Here is a 9,312-nt window from a genome sequence, read left to right as displayed (position 1 = left end):
GTAGGCACCCCCATACTCCGCGACCCGCCAGGGAAAGGGGGCCCCGGTCTGGATGGGCCTGGGCCCCCTTTCCCTGGCGGGTCGCGGAGTAGCGCCTCCCGGCCCCACAGAGCCCGGGACAGTCCACCCAACCCCACCACAGAGAAAACTGCACCCACCCCACCATCCACTCATCTTCCAGACTACATAAGACAATAAACGCCCAGGCTGAGATCTTCCTCCACCCCTCCTGTATCTCCCCTTCCTGCAGAGAGAGTTCCTGAAGAGAGGAAAGCTCCTGCAAGATGTGACAATCTCCCCCACCAGTTGAAGAGCCCCCCAGGTGGCTCGACGCACCGGCGGCACCCTGCGCCAGGGCTGGGCCCCCTTGCACCCACCCGCCCACAACCGCGGCAACACACCAACCAGGACCCAAGCCCCCGGGGCCCGGCCAGGGCCCCAGCCCAGAGATGGAGCGCCCCCAGAACCTCACGCCTATCCCGGACCCACCCAGGGGCAGCCAGGCTACCAGGTCAGTAACCCACGTCCGTCAGCACAGACCCTCCCCTAGCCCCGCTGCACGCATCCACGAGGAAACAGTCACCTGAGAGCCAACAGAGCCCCTAACCGGACATGACCGCTACCCCGGGTTGAGCCCCCCAAGGAAAATGCCTCCGGGGAACCCCCCGACGCCCTAAGCCTGTCCCTACCCCCACACCAATCACAACAGTGAAGGCGGGACCAAACTATGACCCCCCACCCCCACTAGGTGATGGAGCTGATCAAAGGAGCCCAGAGCAATTGATCTGATGTGGTGGCAGAGGCTGTATCAAGACTAATGTAATCTAATAGATAATTTCTATATTGGTTAGAATTAAGATTATTTTTATTTTTCCAGTTCATGAGGACTGTTTTCTTGGCTATGCATAGGGCAGTGAAAACCATATGGGCGATATTCTTTTCTGAAGTGACATTATCTAAGCTGCCCAACAAACACACTAAGGGGGAAGTTGGAATGTTACATTTCAGACACTTTGATAAGTCTTCACATATCTCGCGCCAAAACTTCTGAACTGGTGGACAGAACCAAAGAGCGTGGATATAATTGTCCGGTGAATTGGTTTGGCAGTGTGAGCAGTTGTTGGTAGACGTAAAGCCCATCTTGAACATCCGATGACCTGTATAGTGCACTCTATGTAATATTTTGTATTGAATTAATTGAAGACTGGGATTTCTAATTAGATGAAAGGTTTTTAAGCAAATCTGAGACCAGAAGTTTAGGTCTAAGTTAACTGATAAATCCGCTTCCCATTTTGCAATAGGAAGGGCTATTGATTCATCTGTTTTAGAAAGCATTCTGTATATTTTGGATAGTAATTTGGGGGTTTTAAGAGTAAGAAATTGAACCACACTTGGTGGTGTTTGTAGTTCAACTTGACCCGGTTTAAATTTCTTTTTTACTATGGATTTAATTTGTTGATATTCTAAAAATCTTTTCTTGTTGATCCCATATTGTGTAACTAGTCCGTCAAATGAAATAAATTCTGTTCCTTCTAGTATATGTTCTAAATATTTGATTCCTTTACCACTCCAATCTGAAAAGTTTATCATATTATTGTTTTGTAATATGTCAGGGTTGTTCCAGATAGGTGTACGTTTGCATGGGATTAATGAAGACGCCATCAATTTTAGAAACTCCCACCATGCTGTCAGAGAAGAGCTGATGTTGATGCTTTTAAACCATTCATGTCGTTGGATGTTTGAGCTGATAAATGGTAGGTCTGAGATCTCTAGATTATTGCAGAGTGCTTGTTCTACATCTAGCCAAGGTTCATCTAAGAGGGTATGTTTTAGCCATCCTGAGATAAACTGAAGTCTGTTGGCTAAGAAGTAGTGCTGAAAGTTAAGCAGTTCTAGTCCTCCTTTATCCTTGGTCTTTTGTAGTGTTTTTAAGCTTATACGTGGGGGTTTATTTTTCCAAAGGAATTTGGACATACATGAATCTAGAGATCTGAACCAATCTTGTGGCGGTTTAGTTGGGATCATTGAGAATAAATAATTTATTTTTGGTAAGACCATCATTTTTATAGCGGCAACCCTTCCCATGAGTGATATGGGTAGACATTTCCATCTAGCCAGATCATCTTCTACCTTCTTTAAAAGTGGGATATGGTTTAATTTAGTTAGATCTGCAAGCTTGGGAGAAACATTAATACCTAAATATTTTATATTTCCCGATTGCAGTGGTGTAGAAGAGGAATTATGGAAGGAGCAATTAATCGGTAGGACTGTAGATTCTGACCAGTTAATTGAGTAATCTGATATTCTTGCCAAAGAGTTTATCTATTCAATCACCCCAGAGATATTGGTTTGTGAATTTTGGAGAAAGAGTAACACATCATCCGCATAAAGGCTGATTTTATGTTCCACGTTCTTGCATTTTATGCCCTTAATTACTGAATTCTGTCTGATTGCTGCTGCTAGTGGTTCAATAAAAATTGCAAACAGTGAAGGGGAGAGTGGGCATCCCTGCCTGGTGCCCCTCAGGAGGCAGAAGCTGGAGGATGTCTGGTCATTTGTTCTAACACAAGCTGTTGGGGAATTATATAATATTTTTAACCAGTTTATGAAAGAGGATCCAAAACCAAATTTGTGTAAAGTTGCAAATAGAAATTTCCAGTTAACTCTGTCAAATGCTTTTTCTGTGTCTAAAGAGAATATTGTAGTTTCTAGGTTTTTACTGTATGAGTAGTCTATCAAATTAAGTAAACTACGTGTATTTGTTGATGAGTGCCTACCTTTTATGAAACCAGTTTGGTCAGGATGAATTAAGAGGGGGGTTATTTTCTCCAGTCTCTTTGAGAGAGCTTTGCAGATTATTTTAAGGTCTACATTTATAAGGGATATTGGACGATAGCTTGAGGGATATACAGGGTCTTTGCCTGGTTTTAGCAGCAGATTAATGTTTGCAGAATTCATATTTGATGGAAGTCTGCCCTTTTCTTTAATTTCCAACAACGTTCTGTAGAAAACTGGTGCTAGAATCGACCAGAATTCTTTGTAGAATTCTGCAGGAAAGCCATCTGGACCTGGAGCCTTATTATTGTGCATACTTATCAGGGCTTCCTGGAGTTCACCTGGTGTCAGTGGTGAATCCAGTGCCATTGCTTGAGTGTCCAATAATTTTGGAAGAATTATGTTGTCCAAAAACTGATCAATTTCTTTTTTAGATGGGTTTATTTGTGGTGAATACAACGTTTTATAGAAATCCCTGAAAATGTTGTTTATTTGTATCGGATCATATATTGTGTTCCCAGATGAATCTTGAACAGCACATATAGTTGTTTTTTCTTTATTTATTTTTAGCTGGTTTGCTAGAAATTGACCGGATTTATTACCATGTTCATAATTTTGTAAGCGTAGTCTTTGTACTAAGAATTTTGTTTTTTTTATCAATTATCTCATGTAATTCTAGTTTTGTTTTACGTATTTTGTTCAATGTTTCCTGATCTTGGTGGGACGCGTAGGCTTCTTCTAGTGATTTGATGGTTTTTTCTAATTCCTGAATATTTTTGTTTTCTTTTTTCTTTTTGTGTGATGAGAAAGAAATTATTTTACCTCTCATCACAGCTTTCCCTGCTTCCCATAGAACAGAAGCTGATGTTTCGGCAGTGTCATTATAGTCCAAATATGAAGTCCACTCTTTTTTAAAATATTTAATAAAGTCTTCATCTTTAAGTAGTGATATATTAAATCTCCAGTTTTTTCTTGGCGTAGTATTATTCTTGTGCATTAGTGTTAAAGATACAGGACCATGATCGCTGACAGCTATAGGGTGAATCTCAGTGTCTGAAATGTCGCTCAGCAGTGAGCTGCTGACCAAAAAATAATCCAGACGAGAGTAGGAGTGATGGACATGTGAGAAAAAAGTATATTCCTTACTGGTGGGGTGAAGGGAGCGCCATGCATCGCAAAGACCAAAGTCGCTCATATACTGTTTGATTATATTTATGGACTGCCAATTACGCTGAGTTCCTGCTGTATTGAGCCTATCCATGTCTTCATTTAGTCCAAGGTTGAGGTCGCCTCCAAGAACAAGTGTGCCATCTAAGTGTTCAGAGAGTGCACTGAAAAAACCGTGAAAGAATGAGGGATCATCAACATTTGGACCATATACACTTGCAATACATAGCTTTTTATCACGTATAGATAGTCTAATGATAATGGATCTATAACTGTATCGAGTACTGTGAAATTAATATTTTTATGTATTAAAATTGCTGCTCCCCTTTGTCTAGAATTATAACAAGCTGAGAACACATTAGGAAACTCAGGTGTTTTAAGTTCATTCGAACCTCTACGAGGTCTGTGGGTCTCTTGTAAAAGGACAACATCCGCCTGTAGTTTTTTGAGTTGGTTAAATATTTTTAACCTCTTTTCTCTGGAGCCAGCTCCATTTATATTCCATGTAATGAACCTCAGTGTACCCATAGATGTTTGTGTATAACTAGGGATGTATGCTGTGTGCGTCGCTTAGACAGGTGGAGAGAATACGTCACTTGTTCATAAATAAAGAGAAGGAGAGAGAGAAAAAATGTGTGGCGAGATGCTCCCTGAGTCTGACTTTGTGTATGCATAGTTACTAATATGAGTAGGCTTGGCTTAAGTGTGTGTGTATCTTATATGACTGTGTGCGCTGTCTGACTGATGTAAATGTGCTGCCGTTGAGCGCATGGTGCGTATGTGTCGAAATAAAGGATGTTTGTGGATGAGTGTCGAAGCAGGTGATCGAGGCAGTGAAAGGAATAAAGAAAGAAACCAAGGACAGGGGTGAGCAGCATAAAACCAAGAGGGGGAAAAGAGAGGGAAAAAAACGAGAAGAAAAAAAAAACACAAAACAAAACGTAAACATTCCAATTAAATCACTGACGGAGAGTGATGGTGTTAATTCTGCTATGAAATCACACTTTAAGATGCGATTTGATACTGGTAAGTTAAACAGATGTTAATGCAAGTTAGTGTGAGTGGATAGGGAAAGGGTGTAGCTGATTCTTATCTGGTGTGAGGTTAATACAGCCACGGAGTGATGTTGGGGTCGCGGTGGAGCTGTCCGTCCACGTACAGCCGGTCCACAGCGATGACAGCGCGGGAGCCCTTCTGGATGAAGCCGCGTCGGATTGGGAAGAGGACCCTGCGTCGTTCCAAGATCTCTTTGGGGAACTGGTCGTTCACGCTGAAGTCCGTTCCTTTTAATTCCCTGCCGCGGCTTTTCACATGTTGCTTTTGTTTGAAGTGGCCGAATTTGGCCACGATAGGACGTGGTCTCCCGGCCGTAGCCCGAATGGGGCCGAGGCGATGTACCCGATCGAAGACGATGTTCTTCACAGTGTCCTCCGGCAGCTTCAGGTGGGTTTTGATGAAGCTTTTTACCGTGGTCTCCGCGTCCTCTCCAGCGGCTTCTGGAATACCAGAAAATACCAGCTTATCACGCATGCTACGAGCTTGTAGATCGATAACTGTTTCTTTTATTTTTTTATTTTCTCTATTGAGCTGGGTAACATTATCTGTGAGACATTTCACCGACTCCCTTAGCGTGGCATTTTCAGCAGCAAGCGTTTCCACCTGCTGCTGGCTGTACTCCAGGGATTCTCGCAAGCATTTAAATTCTCGGTGAAGAATCTCCACCAAGGACAGCCTTGCGTCGAAACTGGACAATCGCTTGTTGATTGACTCCAGTATGTCGGCAATATCTTTGCCGGCTGGCGATGTTGAGCCGGGCGTTGTCTTTTCGACGACGGCGTCTCAGGTTTGGCCGGGGAAGCTGCACACTGGGCCTTCTTCATCACGAGATCCTGAAAGCACTGATCAATATAATCTTGGAGAGTCTCTAAACTCTCCCCGTTGTTCTCCAGGGTGTTGGAGATTATTTAGACAAATATTGTTAGTTATAAGACAATTGATAAGTGTATTTGGTAATACTGAAGCTTAAATGAATTTGTTCAAATCTAAACTACCATTTGCTTTAATTTTCCGCCAAAATCTCCGGCGTCTGACGTCAGTTACAACATGAGTCGCTTACCTTGTCCGTCACTTACCTCCTCCTCACTTCAGTTTCTATGTCATTTAGTTGTTCTTATTAATAAACTGTAAGTAGGGTTACAAGTGCAACAGATGTTATGTCAAAGTGTGTCTTCATTTTCATCTGAGCACCTGCAAGCGCATTACAAGCAAGACTGGCATGGCACTATACAGTCTCTCTTGGGCCATGGTGCATCATTTCACCATAAACTGGCCATGACGAGTTGCTTCCCTCAAGTTTTCAAACAGAGGACTACAAAAAAATGATCAAAAATGTTCAGCCAAGGAGCACGTGTGGAGAGCTCCAGACAGACCTGGAATCAGCAATTTTTTCAAACAACAAGTAATGCACTGTATGCATGTTCACTACGCAAAACTCCAATGCAGGTTGAAGCACGTTTACAGTTTGCTCAACAACATTTACTTAAGCCTGTAAAATACTGAGTATGCTCTGGTCAGATGAGACCAAAGTTGATGCCATAGTACACACCATGTTCAAAGGGCATGGAGTTTGGAGGTAGGAACATCGTGGTGTGGGGCTGTTTGTCAGCATGCGGCCCTGGTACACTTTATATAACTGAAGGAAGGATAAATAGAAAAATATACCAAGACATTCTTGATAAAACTCTCTTGCCATCTACTAAGAGGATACAGACAAAATGAGGGTGGATGCTTCAGCAAGAAAATGGGCAGGAGCCTGTCTCAGACACAATAGGGTGATAGACAGGGTAGACCCTGGACAGGTCGCCAGTCTGTCGCATGGCTAACACAGAGAAACAGACAACTATTCACACACACATTCACACCTATGGGCAGTTTAGAATCCCCACTTAACCCCACTAACTGCATGTCTTTGGAAGCGGGAGTACATGGACAGAACCCAGGCAAACACAGGGACAACATCCTCCATACAGAGGTGACAGTGCTAACACCACCATGCTGTCCTACATACATCACAGTATTCAACAGAGATGGGCAGTAACGCATTACAAGTAACGCGTTACTGTAATCTGATTACTTTTTTCAAGTAACGAGTAAAGTAAGGGATTACTATTGCAAAAACTGTAATTAGATTACCGTTACTTTCCCGTAGGAACGCTGCATTACTGCGTTACTAAAACCGTGATGTCTCATGACAGTGACGTAAGCGAGTGCGCCGTTCGTGACAACAGCTGTGTGCAGATCAACAATGGATCATATATCGAGTGCAGAGAGAGTATGAGCGTGCAGCGTTTAAAGCGTGGAAGTACTGACCTTACTTTGAGTTTGATTCCATAAAAAGTGACAAAAACATTAGTGTCCGCTGTGCGTGGGAAGAAAACTTCTTTTTACAGCGAAAAACCCCTAAACTTCCAACAAGCACCGAGTAGCTACGACGTAATGGGAAACTCACAGAGAAACTGCCGTATCCTTCCACTGACCGCGGCACACCTGCACCAGGGTAAACCTCCGCCTGCCCCACTCCTGCTTTACAGGTGAAAATAGAGCAACAGGACCGCTGAGTCTTTGACTTTATTTATTTTCTGCTGTGTTTTACTTGCATCTATTTGAAAGACTGAGTGTAAACACACAAAATATTTTATTTTATGTGCTGGAATGTGCAGAAAATAGGTTTAAATGTTAAACTCATTTCTTCCAGTCAGAGAATGTTGCAGATAATTAAATTTTTGCTTGATGCATAAAGTTAAAAGATTAAAACTAATAAAACAAGTTTAAAAAAAGAGACTTTTCCTTTTAACTACATTTTGTATGATGGATTATGTAGAAAAAGTAGAATTGGGCTGAAAGATCTATCGCTTTATCACCTCTTCAGGTTGTAAATCGTGTTTTTAAAAAGTAACTAAGTAACTAAGTAATTAATTACTTTTGAAAATAAGTAATCAGTAAAGTAACGGGATTACTTTTTTGGGAAAGTAATCAGTAATTAGTTACTGATTACTTTTTTCAAGTAACTTGACCAACACTGGTATTCAATAATATAAATCTATACAAATATAACTGCTTTTCTTCCTCTCCTGTCCTGTCTTTCTGATATCTTTCTCCATCTCTGAGTGAAGTTATCTCACACTCTTTTCTTTCTCTGGAGATCACCACAGCTGTAGCTTTAGCTAGCAACACACTGTGCAGCACTGTGTTTTCTGTTTGTTGAGTTTATAGAAGCATTGAATTTGAAAGGACCTGCCACTTATAAAACGTTATTTCCTTTATTCTCTGTCCTGTTCAGTAGCACTAGCTCGATGCTGAAGTAGTGTAATTCCTGCACATTAAATTGTCCTTTATAATTAAAATTCTTGAATTGATGCTCGAAGTCTGGACTTGAATCACCGCTTGAATGTCAGACCATCACAGTTGTTACGCAGATGTATGATTTAAAAACCTTTCAAAAAATTGTTTGTCATTGATCAAAAGTTTATGGACCTAGCTGTACCAGCAGAGATGGGCAATAACGAGTTACTGTAATCCAATTACTTTTTCCAAGTAACGAGTAATGCAAGGGGTTACTGTTGCAAAAAAGTAATTACATTACAGTTACATTCCTGTACGGACGCTACGTTACTAAACTGAGAGTGTCTCATGACAATGACATACGAGCGTGCAGCGCCCATGGCAGCATCAGACGTGTGTAGATCAACAATATGCAGCGCGGGATAGAGTGTGACCATGCAGCGTTTAAAACGTGGAAGTACTCGCATTACTTTAAGTTTTAGTCCGTAAAAAGTGACAAAAACATCAGCGTCTGCTGTGCACTCTGCGTGGGAAGAAAGCTTGTTTCTACAGCGAAAAATTAAACTTCAAATCTGAGCGAGCACGCTGCCACGGGAATGTGACACTCACAGAGAAACCCCCGGATCCCCCCACTGACATCACCACTGTGGGCAAACCTCCACCTGCCCCACTCCTGCTAAACACAGACGATAGATCTAAGAGCGACAGGACTCAGAGCTGCTGAATCGTTGATTTTATTTATTTTCTGCTGTGTTTTACTTTCATCTATTTGAAAGAGTGAGTGTAAACACAAAAAATTATTTTATTTTATATGCTGGAATATTCAGAAAATAGGTTTAAATGTTAAACAAATTTTTTTTTTTAATTTTTGTTTGATACAATGTGCATAAAGTTAAAAGATTAAAACGAATAAAACATGTTTTAAAAATAGACTTTTTCATTTGATTACATTTTATATGATTTATTATGCAGAAAAAATAGAACTGTGCTGAAAGATCTATTGCTTTATTACATATTCAGGTTGTGTAT

This window comes from Astatotilapia calliptera, chromosome 9, assembly GCF_964374335.1.
Source record: "Astatotilapia calliptera chromosome 9, fAstCal68.1, whole genome shotgun sequence".
NCBI lineage: Eukaryota > Metazoa > Chordata > Actinopteri > Cichliformes > Cichlidae > Astatotilapia > Astatotilapia calliptera.
This window is presented reverse-complemented; position numbering follows the sequence as displayed.